Genomic DNA, 12,946 nt, shown 5'->3' with positions numbered 1-12,946 from the left:
GGGGTTTTTGTAGCTAAACATTCTTATGCTTATTTTAATTTTTTTTATTTGAGAGAGAGAGAGAGACAGGGAGACAGAGAGAGAGAAAGAGCAGGGGAGAGGCAGAGAGAGAGAGAGAGAGAGAGAGAGAGAGAGATCTTAGATAGACTCCATGCTCAATGCAGAATCCAATGGGGGCTCAATTCCATGACCTTGGGATCATGACATGAGCTGAAATCAAGAGTCTAATGCTCAAGCAACCAGCACCCAGGTGCCCCCAGAACTAAACCTTTAGAATGAATAAGCAACATTGAAATTTCACAGTGGTTCCAGAATTCTAACCCACCTCTCTCTCGGCTGAGTCATTGTCTGAGCTACTAAACTTGGCAAAACCAAGCCTAACCTGAATGATATATTTAACAAAACGGAAAAAATACACCTCACCATAAGAACACAGCATGGCTAGAAGTGGTTTCCGTATCCATGAGAACAGCTACAATCTGTACTTTCTGCCTTAAAGAACTGCCTTCATTTACATTGCAATTGCCCATTCGAAATGTGTCACCAGATTAGTTTTGGGACAAATATGTAAACTAAGCTTTCACAAGGTTTGCATTGAATTTCAAGAAGTATAAACACTGCGGAGCAATGCAAGAATTCAGAGAACAAGAAGCCAAGATATGTAAACATAACTTTGAAAACATACCTGAACCTTGACAATTCCCTTCCCGTCTCTCAGAGCTGGATTCCTGTGCTGTGGTTGGTGGCTTCCTTCTTCTCGACATCTTCATGGAAGTCACAGACACTGGAGATCAATGTGCAGGTCACCAATGATAAAACAATTAAGTATATATTTATATTTACAGCCACAGTGTATTTGAGTTGAGAATGAATACCATTGCAAATCCAGAAGCTTAACATACAACTTTCTTTTATAAAAAAATTTAATGTTTATTTATTTTTTGAGAGCGAGAAAGAAAGAGAGAGACAGAGGATGAACGGAAGAGGGACAGAGAGAGAGAGAGAGAGGGAGACACAGAATCCGAAGCAGGCTCCAGACTGAGTTGTCAGCACAGAACCCGACATGGGGCTCGAACTTACAGACCGTGAGATCATGACCTGATCTGAGGTAGGATGCTTACCTGACTGAGCTACTCAGGCACCCAACATCTACCTGAACCCTTTTTACTGGATACACACTCACGTTAATCTCTGGTTCATATGATTACAGAGGAAAATGGAATGTTTTTCTTCCTTTAATGAATCACAACTTATACTCATTTTATTTGTTAATACCTGGCTTTAGAACTTAATGAATATTTATTTTTAAAATACCTTTAAGTTACTCTACTTAATACTCTACACTCACTCCAAAATTTCTGTGCATTGGAAGGCTCTATATGTTGTAATGGGCCAGCCAATAATACTTTTAATGACTATAGTGAAATACTAACCTTAGTTCATTGGGGCTATGGCCACAGCTGTAAATAGTTACATGCAAACACTTCTGTGTGTCCTACAGGTCAGTTACATGAAACAAAATGAAAGGTACTTTACCACAGGCATATAAAAGCCATATAAAAACCATATACCAGTAGGGGATTAGAGGTCTGTAATGAGGAATCCAACTTCATTGAATGTGGAACGTAAATCTTATTTACTTTTTAGGTCCATCATGTGAACCTTGGGAGTCTTTTCTGACTTCAACCAAAGCTTTTATAGTATGACTTCCAGAAATTCTACCTGAGTCCTTCTGGAATTCACCTGATCAGGAAAAGGCAAGAGAACCCATACTTCAGGTCAGAAAGCCTCAGTCTTGCTCCTAGAGCTACTATTACATAGTAGAATGGCCACGATTGTCTTAAAACCTCCCAGGAGTTCAGTTTCTTTGTCTATAAAATGGGGGTTTGGATAAGAAAATTTCAAACAACACGTCAAACTCTGATGCCATGAAACTTCATTCCACGTTCTCCAGTTTGGCGAACAAATAGCTATCTTATGGCAGAGGTGTTTTTCCTTCTTGATCAGTCTGTCTCTCCACCAGAACTCCATGTGATTCAATATCCTCTTGATTAGAATTTCTGGATGAAAAAGTGATTTGTAGAAGATATTTGGCAAAGTCCATCCAAGGAAGATCATCTTCTTTGGAATATAGTTAGAGAGACCTAATCAGTAAGACAACACATTGCAGCGCACACCTGATGTAGCAAGCCATTTAGAAGAGGGTGGGCAGGACCTGAGCTAGGAAAGAAGGAATCAGAAATAGGACTACAATTATTCTTAGTCATATGCTCCCCAAGGGGAAGGAATCAGAAGCTGAGATCAAGCACCCACAGGAAATCCTTTATTTTTTGTTGCATGCGTCCCTAGTGAATTTTAATTGTCACAGAATGTAGCATGGCTTTGTAGCGTGGCTTCAGTTATCCTCACTTAATCAATGTATTCCTCTTTCCACTTGCACATGTATCACCTCTAATATGCTCACTCTGGTTTCTGCCAACAGCAGCATGCAGTTTTTCATCCATTCTTGTCCAGACTCAAAGAGATCATTCTAATTGTTCTTTTCTGGCTGCACTCCATGCCATTGGCATTCACAATGCTGAAAAGCAACACACATCCTGTTATTTTCCAAATTAAAACATATATTTTTCACTGAAGAGTTATTTGTAATGACTTCTCTATCACCTATCCATCTACATTTCCACGACTCTCACCCCATGCCTACAGTGGTGTCATGCTGAATTATGTGGCCGTCCCTCCTTCCCATTAACACACTTGGCCAAAAACTTGTCTGAGTCTTTGTCCATGCTGTCCTCTCTACTCACAATGCCTTGTCCTCCCTGTGCAAAGGTATCTTTCTACACCAGGCTATGAATGTCATCCTCTTTGCCAAAATTTTTTTTTTCTGTTTGAGATTTTCTGTATTCATTCTTCTATAGTCAATGTTATGCCAACATGTATGTCTACCATGGCCCTTTTATTTTTATATCCCCTCAGTTTATTAGGCTCAATCTACATGTCCCCAGAGGTAAGAAACTAGTCTTAAACAAAAAGCTTTTGAATTCCTAGCACCCAGCCAAACACCTAATGCATACCAAGGTCTCAACATTGTTGAATGAACTTCATAGATATATTACCCTTAGGAAGCCATAAGTTAAATAATTAACTCCAACTGAGAATATATGAGGATATAAATCAAATTCTCTTGTATAGAGTAGGTAAAATATGAAAGTGTCATTACACTGAGTAGTATCTGACCACACATTTCTTTCTGGAAATGCACGCTGTTACGTTGACTATAGATGAGGTACCTCACCTACCTTTGTCGAGGTAGAAATTGTAGGAAAGGAAAGATCCTGCCGTTTGCAACAGGAAGGGTCTGCGATCAGCAATAGAAATTATATTAAAATCTCTGCTTTATCCTTGCTATTTTTTAAACAGTTTTTTTAAAGTTAATTTATTTAATTATTTTTGAGAGAGATGGAGAGAGCATGAATGGGGGAGGGGCAGAGAGAGAGAAATCCAAGCAGGCTTCTCGCTGTCATCATGGTGGGGCTTAAAATCACAAGAGGTGTGAGATCAGGACCTGAGCCGAAATGAACAGTCAGGGGCTTAACCAACTGAGCCACCCAGGTGCCCCTATCTGTGCTATTTCTTTTCTTTTCTTTCTTTTTTTTTTTTTTTTTTTTTTTGGTTTTTGGTAAATCACAACTGCCTTTGGTTAATCACAGCTCTACTAAGTTTTAGTTTCATTATCTAACTTCTAATCATACCCAAATGACAATAATGTCATAAAAGCTCAAAAAGATAACATTAACAGGAGGTTTGCCAATTCCTAATCACTAAAATATAGTGAAGACCACTTTTATAAATAATTATAGCAGGATAGAATGTAGTGAGTCCCTAAATAATACATAGGTAGAATATAAAAGAGAGAGGAGTGGAAATAAACATAGGCAAACATTTGGCTTTTCATTCATTCTTTCTTATACCTGTTCGTCTTTTCCTTCTACATTCTTTCCACTAATTCCATGAAGGGTAGACCTTTCCTGGGAACATACTTGAACTTACCTTTATAGATATATCTCAATCCGTGTGAAAAATTGCTTGGATAAATATGTGAAGGTCAATAAGATAATAAATGTATTTAAAAATCAAGCATGTCACAGATCTAGTGTAAGTGTGAGGTACATCTTTCACAGCCTTTGGCATTTGGTAGATATCAATAATTATTTGTTGAATAAATCATCTAATTTTTTTACTGTTTTATTTCTTTTTGAGAACAAGAGAAACAGAGACAAGCAGGGGAGGTGCAGAGAGAGAGGAAGACACAGAATCCGAAGCAAGTTCCAGGCTCTGAGCTGTCAGCACAGAGCCTGATGCAGGGCTTGAACTCACAAACTGTGGGATAATGACCTGAGCCAAAGACAGATGCCTAACCAACTGAGCCACTGAGAGGCCCCTTGAGTAAATTGTCTTAAATTGCTCTAAGGATTAAAATAATCTCTGTGAATATGTCCCTGTATACAAATTAATTTACAATTCATAATTACATGTTGTGGTATATTATGTCTCCTCATAATCTATAGGGATTGGGTTTCTATAATTCTTTTATTATATATTTCCAATGAGACTTTTATGTATTATAAGAAGGAATTAGTTGTTATTACTTCCCATCAAAACCAAATAGTATTCTATTCCTGCAATTATACATAGAGAAAAATATTCATTATTTTGAGTGAATTAAGGACTAATTAACCTTACATTCCCTGAAGGCCACCAATTTGGAAATTCTCTTTAATTAGAATTCGTGAATTCTAATAAGCTCAATTTTCTTGCACAAGAAATCAAACCCATAGATGATAAGAGAATGTGAAATACTCCAAGTCACCTGTAACCTTGTTGCATATTTATATTTCTAAGAAAGCACATTTCTATGTTCAGAGATACATTTAATCATGACCATTTACAAATATCTGAGAGGTAAAAATTATTTGATCACAATAGAAAATTAGATCCTCGAAATCTGGTTTGGACTGTGATCAATTCACTCCGTGACCTTGGTGGAGTCACCTCTAACCTTCCTGAGTTTGTTCCTTCATTAGTGAAATGGAAGGCCACAATACACTGCTTATCAGCATGGTCCTCAGAATACATTAACATTTGGAACGTGCTTTTAGATCTCCGTTTGAAGATGTTTTCAGTGAGCGAAAATGTCATTATCATGGAGGGATACTGTATTCAGCCCTATAAACACTGCACCCTAATTTCGTGTTACACTTTCCCGTGAAGACAGGATAGACTACATTTCAATAATTTCTTTTTTTTAAATTTTTAATGTTATTTATTTATTTTGAGGGAGAGAGAGAGAGAGAGAGAGAGAGAGAGAGAGACAGCATGAGCAGGGGAGGGTCAGAGAGAGAGGGAGACACATAATCTGAAGACAGACTCCAGGCTCTGAGCTAGCTGTCAGCACAGAACCTGACATGGGTCTCAAACCCACAAACTGTGAGATCATGACCTGAATCGAAGTTGGATGCTTAGCTGACTGAGCCACCCAGGCACCTCAATAATTTCTTAGTGAAAAGTTTCATGTGTCTGTTCTATAGTCCATTAGATGCATACTGTGATTTATCTGAAAATGCATAATCCTTCTCATTCGGGGGTAGACCCAGACTTGGCACCGGGGGCGTTCAGGGCTGGGTAATTCGGTGTCATGGGGGCTTACCTGTAGGACCTGTAGACACCCCAACCCCCAGTCCTGACCGTCAAAATATCTCCGAGCATTTCTAGGTGTCCCCTGGGGCCTTTGAGAACAGTGGAATTTTCACCATTTAACTTGCAGTAACTGCTTCCTAATCTTATAATAAAATGGAATCAGAAGAATTATCACACTGAAAGTCACAATATGGGGTCCATCCATGTATCATGAACACATCTCCACACATTAGCACAGTTATTACATTATTAACCAGCACCTCTACCTCCGTATAGCAGAATCTGTCATTGTTTCCAGAAACTCCAGCCAGAGCACCATCTTTCCCTATAGCCCAATACTTTCTCATTAAGGTAGACCTTTCAATACGAATAGCCACATATTTACACAGTCCCACCCTTCTGTCTTTGTGGAAAGTTCCATGGCAGGAGGCAGCGTCTGTGACTAAAGTCTCCAGGCTCCCTGTTACTGTCACAAAACTCCCCACACACATTCTTGTCACAACATTTTCCTTCCTAGTGATTGCCTCCCCAGATATCCTGCTACTCCTTCTACTGATACAAATCCCACACATTGTTAAGACTGGGTGAAGTCTGTGGTTAGACTTGAGGGGTGTCCTTCTGGCTGCTCCAGTTGTCACTTACCTTCTCTGCCAGCCAAAGCAATTATAGAGCGTCCCATGTAATGAGGGCCTAATTATCTTCTATGTTTTGGTTGTTCCTATGTAAATCTCCAAGTAGATGTTAAGTGACTTGATGGCAATCAACCTACTCAGAATACTGTAACTCAGCAACTCTCAGAAGAATGTCAACATAAGAATTCCCTCAAGGTACATTCTATCTAGCTCTGGAAGAAACTGAAGCTACTCAGGAGGAAAGAAATGTATGACAAAGTACTGAACTGTGTGGTTCTTAATTGTGTGTTAGGACCCAGGGAACTGAGAACACAGTCAGCACTGAGTAATGAAGGAAACTTCACAGAGAACGACCTGGAGTAGTATTCTCAAAGAAAGTTTTGCATTCAGATGATCAGAAGGAAGAAGACGTTCTACCTAGTCATCTAGATGAAGGAGTAAGAGAGTTTAGGGTTGCCAAATGGAAGTGTCTAGAAAAAAAAAGGGAAAAAAAACCCCAACTCTTGAAGGTTAGAAGCCAAGATTGAAGTGTGGAACTCTCATCAGATTTGCTGTGATCAATTTGAATGGGCTGATTTCAAGAATAGCAAGAAAGGGATGTAGGATACAAAAGGCATGAGATTTTCAAGAAAGAGGTTCACCAGGAGATTTCAGAAACACCAGAAAAAAACTGTTTCCTGAAATTAAGAATCCTCATTCAGCCCACAGTTTACTTGCTTTAACTGCTTTGGCTGCTGCAGAAACTCAAGTACATAGGAGAGCCTCTTGGAATCCTCTTTGATCAAGTTTGATTTCAAGTTCAAAAGGTAGATGTTGACCCCACCCTACTCCCCCCAAAAAAGTCAGTTTATTAATAGGAGCTCTCTTTTCAATTGTATGTGTTCTCTGGGTGACCTTTAACTAGCACTCACTCTATGCTCTCCTTCTGTTTGCTAGGGCACTGTCTCTATCATACCAGGTGCTAAATGTTCTGTTAAATATTTAAAATACTGCCTGTGTGTGTAGCTGACACCCCTCAGTGTATAGTTCAGCCTCTTTCCTAGCTTATACCTCCACTCATCAATAATCAATTAATAGACTATCCTTTTCTACTACATGCAATTTCAGTGATGCATAGAAAACTTTGTCAGAATATTCTCTCTCAGATGCATTCTGCACACACACAAAGTGCTGATTCAGAATCTACACAATTATAGAGCATATTTATCTTGTTCACCTTCAGAATAAAACACCTGCTTCCACATTATCTGGAGAGTAACTGCTCCTGGTTCTATGGCACTGATATTTTGTCACTTCTGGTGATGTCCTCCAAGAGAGCAATTTTGTCAATGGCTCCTCTTGCTTTCTCCCTCAGCATAATATTTGCATTAACTTAGTGGCTAGTTTGCGACTTTCTAGGTAACACAGTGCCTTGTACTTCTTGGTGGAAAAGGTGTTAATGTGAAGAAGTCTGCATGATTCTGTTCTCTCTTCCCCACGCTTAGTGAGAAATTAACCCACTTAGCTGTGGAAGTAATGTTTTGAAGCTCTGGTCAAAGGAAATAAGAACAATTGTGTTAACACAAAGGACAGTGCATTTTAATAACAAGCTCAGTGTACCAATGACATCAGTATGCAGTTGGATGAAGTTTAATAACAGACCACATCAGAGGGCCGAGGTGCAAATGGATTGTGGATCCAATAAGACCTATTTTTCTCATGCTTATGGTACCTTTGTGTATCGTTTTCTTGTTGTGTTGCTTAGGAGAAACCATTATACTTACACATTACTTATCAATGCACATAGAGATTCATATTTCATTTTGTCCTGGAATTCATCCTTTTTATGTTTATGATGTTTTATGGCATTTTGGTCCTCGCACTGCAATTTTCATCATTATTTTTATGCATCACTGACCTATTTTTAAGCCACTCATTCAATTCTTAGGAGTTAGAAATATAATGTCACATAATAGCAAAAAAGGAATCACATTTAACACAGAACAGTGTACAAATCAGACCAAATCCCATTTCTGTGCATCAGAAATATAATGCAATATAATAGTTAAAAAAGATATCAAGCCTAACACACAATAGCACAAAAATCACATGAAAGTCTAATGTCTTAAGACAAATGGCATATTGTTGAGATGAAATATGATCTTATAATGAATCAACGCTGCGGTATTTGTAGTAAATGTCCTACTTCAAGGCACTGAGGATTAATAGGAAGAGCACATGCACAACCTTCTACAGACTGCCCCCATTTAGTCACCAAAGTATCACCATGTTTTACACAGTTTAAGAAACACCGCACTGAGATAGAGGGTGGGGGGGGCAATGGAAATTGATTAGAGCTGCATCGATACAGCAGAAGTACTTGAGCAAGGAGACAAGTAGGTAGTTTGTTGTTGTTGTTTTCTTATTGTTGTTTGCTTCTTTGATGTGTGCATTTCTGCTTTTACAGGAAAATTAAGGTAATAAGAGTTGAGAAAAAGTACCAGATTGTTTGAAAAATGGCTGCAAAAATTCTCTTTGCTGCACTCTTTCCCATTCTTGGCCCTACTGCTTCTATTAGGAGGTTGGGTCCATGTGCCTATGTGGGCTGACCTTGTCATTTGCTTTAAAATGTGATGGAGGTAATAACCTGTGAATTCAGAGCCTAGCCTTCAGAATGCTCTGTAGCTTCAGCATAGGCTCTTTGAGCACAGTGTCCCACCAAGTGAGGAAGGGCCATCTAGCCCATGCAGGAAGAAGGAACCTGATGTGCCAACCCAGCTGAGTTCCCCTGTGACAACCAGCCCCATGGTGAACCACAGGATGACCCCCGGCATCACTTGATTTGTCTTCTTCAAAGCAGAGGAAGTGGGATCCCCAAACTAAGCCTCAACTAGACTTTCAGTTTTCATTTGGCAGTCTTGGAACATGGTGCTGCTGTGGCAGGAATGAGGCATTGAGACCACATGGAGCTACCCTAGCTAAAGCCCTGAAAGCAGTCTCCAGTGACACCTCAGATGATTGCAGTCACATGAATGATACCGGTAAGACCAGCAGAGCCCCCCATGTGAGCCTCGCCAAAATTGCCTGTCCCTCTCAATGGGGAGCAGATACAATCTTTGTAGTTCAAGTCACATAAGTTGTGGGTAGATATGATGCTGCAGTTCTAAGACATGTGAGCCAAGGAGGGAGACTTTCCAGAAGAGCTGAGTTCCTATTGTTACCCTGGAGGTGATCCAAGGTCCAGTTGAGTGGGAGGAACTCATCATCTCCACCAGCCTACGTCTACATGCTCAAGACCTTAGTCTGGCCCTTGATTGCTAGTTCTGGAGGAGACAAAGGTGACTGTGTTATTCAGCAGGTGAGCACACAGGGCTGACTGGTTCTCTGGGGAAGAGTGGTTTTGTCCTCATCTAGCAAGAGAAGTGGGGGTGGGGAGCAGATGTGGACAAAAATGTTCAACCTACAGGGTTTATCAAGTCATATTCTCCCAAACTATATGAGAGACGCTACTGGGAAGCCAAGTGGGAAATGGCAGGTGAGTTGAATGCTTTTATCATGGAGGAAGAGAACCAAAGAGAAGATGTTAACTTTGTCTCCTTCAAAAATACAGGGACTCTTTCCTGGCTCAGTCAGTTAAGGGTCCAACTCTGTGAGTTCCTGAGTTCGAGTCCCACTTAGGGGTCAGGCTGCTCCTCCCCTGCCCATGTTGCCTCTGTCTCTCAAAATAAAGAAATAAACATTGAAAAAATTAAGTAAAATACAGTAAGAGCTTTTTTTTCCTGGATCCCTTGTAATTGTATGAAGATGTCTTCTCCTGTGATTTTAGACAATTTTTGATTGTCTAAATCTAGACAATATTATTCTGTGTTGAATGTAATCTCCTACAGAGAAGTAGAGACCAGGTTTTTCTAATTCCTTACTTTTCGATGAGTCTAGCGCGAATATATTTCACTGGAAACTTTGCAGTAGATTCTGGACCAGAGGAGCTATCCCTAACTCCGGAATATTGATATCCCCAGGCTTTGAGCTGCATATCATTCCTGGCCATATTTCTTTCTCAATAGGATATAAAGGCATTTCATTTCCCCTTCTTCTGAAACAGAACTGAGAGCAAACTAAGTTCCTTCAGCAACCTCTGGAGCTGCTTTTTATTTATAGCAGGCAAAGAAATAGGAAGAAACACTATTTGTGACAAATGATAACAATTATGTCCACTTTTTGCCATTGAGATTTACAATATATATTCCGTTTTGACTGCCCGCATCTTTTGGATATATGTGAAATTACCTACATCTACATTTTATTCCAACATTGTGAACCTGATCATCTCAGGTTGATCTTGAGCCATAAGAGTCCCGGGGCTCTTTTTCTAAGAGGGACATTATTCCCCCACCAGCACCCTGATTGTCAAGGTTGCCTGAGACAACTCCAAGGTGAAGTTACCGACTTCACCCTGTGGAATTTTATTGAGTGTATTTCTAATGATGGGACTCTCTCATGACCTTCAAAGACAAAAAAAAAAAAAAAAACACCCAAACAAACAGAAAACTCCACCTGATCATGTGACATATACTTTAATAAGCAGGAGAAAAAGAAGAAATATATATAATGATGGAAGTGTGTAAATATTAAGCATATATGTATATGCTCTGTTTTCTCCAGATTCATTTCAGCAGTGTAAATGGCAGAGCTATCATATAGAGGAAAATTCGCCTAATAATGGATATTATACACTAAAGGTCTCTCTGCAGATAGTATAGCATACATTATGCATTTAATTCCTTATATGAATCTACCAGGTAAAGATTGCAGCCTAGCAACAAGAGTGCCAAGTTCATAGACTTTAATATAAGTTTCCAAACCTCCCTCCCTTCATCTCTCTCCTTAACATCTCTCCTTCCCTTCCCTCCTTTTAAAAATAGAGCTAATGTCTAGAAACATAGGATACATACTGGAACATGTCAGAAGCTCAAACAATTAAAAAAATTTTTTTAAGATTTTTATTGTTTATTTTTGAGAAACAGGGACAGACGGATCACGAGCAGGGGAGAGGTGGAGAGAGAGAGGGAGACACAGAATCGGAACCAGGCTCTAGGCTCCGAGCTGTCAGCATAGAGCCTGATGCGGGGCTCAAACCCACGAACTGAGATCATGACCTGAGCCGAAGTTGGACACTCAACTGACTGAGCCACCCAGGTGCTCCATCGAATACTTTTTACCAAGTGTCTCTCGGGTGGAAATCTCTTTGGGCAAACCAAAAGAATTTTTGATTTTCGTGTATTGAGCCTAAGTTTTGGATCAGAAAATACACTGATGATCTGCTTAGAATATTCAGTTTGTCCTTGCCTTTGTATTCATATCCAAAAACAAAAGGGGATGTGGCTAGGACAGTAGGGACAGAGAAGTACATTGGATAGAAATGTCAACCTTATGATGCTCCTAAATCTCCATGGAAGGGGATTGTCATGGGCAGGTTGGTTGCAGCAATAGGAAGAGAAGAGTCAGGAAGAACTAAACAAGGAGAAAATACTGAACTTGGATTTGGAATTTTCAGGCTTAAAGATTAAATTTATTTGTATTTTCATTACCTTGAGGAGGGAAGGTTTTCTAAAGATATTGTTCCTATATCAGAAACCTCGGCATGATATCTGCATCACAGAGATAAAATTATACAGAAGAAATTCATGTCTAGGGAGCACTGAACTATTTCACTTGGGACTGGTTGAGCTTGAAATGGATTTCAGAAAATGTGATCCCATTCCTTACTTTGTAATTAGAAATAATTTATACACAGCTATTAAACATACACAAAAATGGCATCTTTTCATTGCTATCTACTTCATTCAATATACATAAAATATTACAAGTGAATTCTGCATTCCTGACTTTACCCTTCACTTTCCTTCCTGTATATATCATGAGCAAAATGAGATTACTAGACGACACCCTGGAGAATGTTTTTCCACACCAATTTTATGTTTCAGTTTTTTTGTGTTTTGCTATTGTGGCTCACACCTGCAGAGGAGAACAGAAGGAAATTACCGTCTTGATATTACTCATGAATGTTGTGAGCAGTTTAGATCAAAGTTTGACATTCTGAGCTGTTTCAGTCTCTCAAGGGAAAAAGTTTTCCCTGTTGAAAAGCTTCAAAAGTAAACCTCCACATCCCTGGTCTTTTTGAAACAAATCTAGAGCCTTTGTAAGATTATCTTTAGATACCTGAGCACTTGTATGGAGATAATGAATAAATTGTTTAAATAAGGGCCTCAGGCAATGGTTATAACCTCAAGCCTATGTGTGTGCTGTGTTTAGAAAACATCAAAAAAGCAGATTCGATGCTGCAAGAATGCCTCCTTTAACCAATAGATACGTAATCCGAATAAGGGTGTAATTTTGCACATGCATCAATGGTTCTTCTATTCCTATCAACAAGTGATTATTATGCAACTTCTGCCCCCCATTACTTGTTGATCATTACTTTCCAGAGTTCAATCGGTAATGTTATACCACATTTGCATATTGCTTTTAACTATTTCTATAATTACTTTACAGACTGGAAAATTAAAACTCAGCACAGCGAAATGATGGACCTGTCGTGTAAAGGGTGTGGAAAGAGGAATGTGAAATTAAATCTATAG

General features: G+C 39.2%; 1 long non-coding RNA gene across 1 annotated transcript; it reads right to left on the bottom strand.

Moving 5' to 3' along the window:
- Positions 1–2,301: 2,301 nt before the first annotated feature.
- Positions 2,302–6,451, bottom strand: LOC115289012. Its single transcript, XR_003907337.1, has 2 exons — positions 6,340–6,451; positions 2,302–2,578 (listed from the first exon to the last, which is right to left on the bottom strand). It is a non-coding gene; the product is annotated as an uncharacterized LOC115289012 (long non-coding RNA).
- Between the last annotated feature and the right edge of the window lie 6,495 nt (positions 6,452–12,946).

The sequence above is a fragment of the Suricata suricatta genome, chromosome 4 (genome assembly GCF_006229205.1).
Source record: "Suricata suricatta isolate VVHF042 chromosome 4, meerkat_22Aug2017_6uvM2_HiC, whole genome shotgun sequence".
In the NCBI taxonomy this organism is placed as follows: Eukaryota; Metazoa; Chordata; class Mammalia; order Carnivora; family Herpestidae; genus Suricata; species Suricata suricatta.
This window is presented reverse-complemented; position numbering and strand designations above follow the sequence as displayed.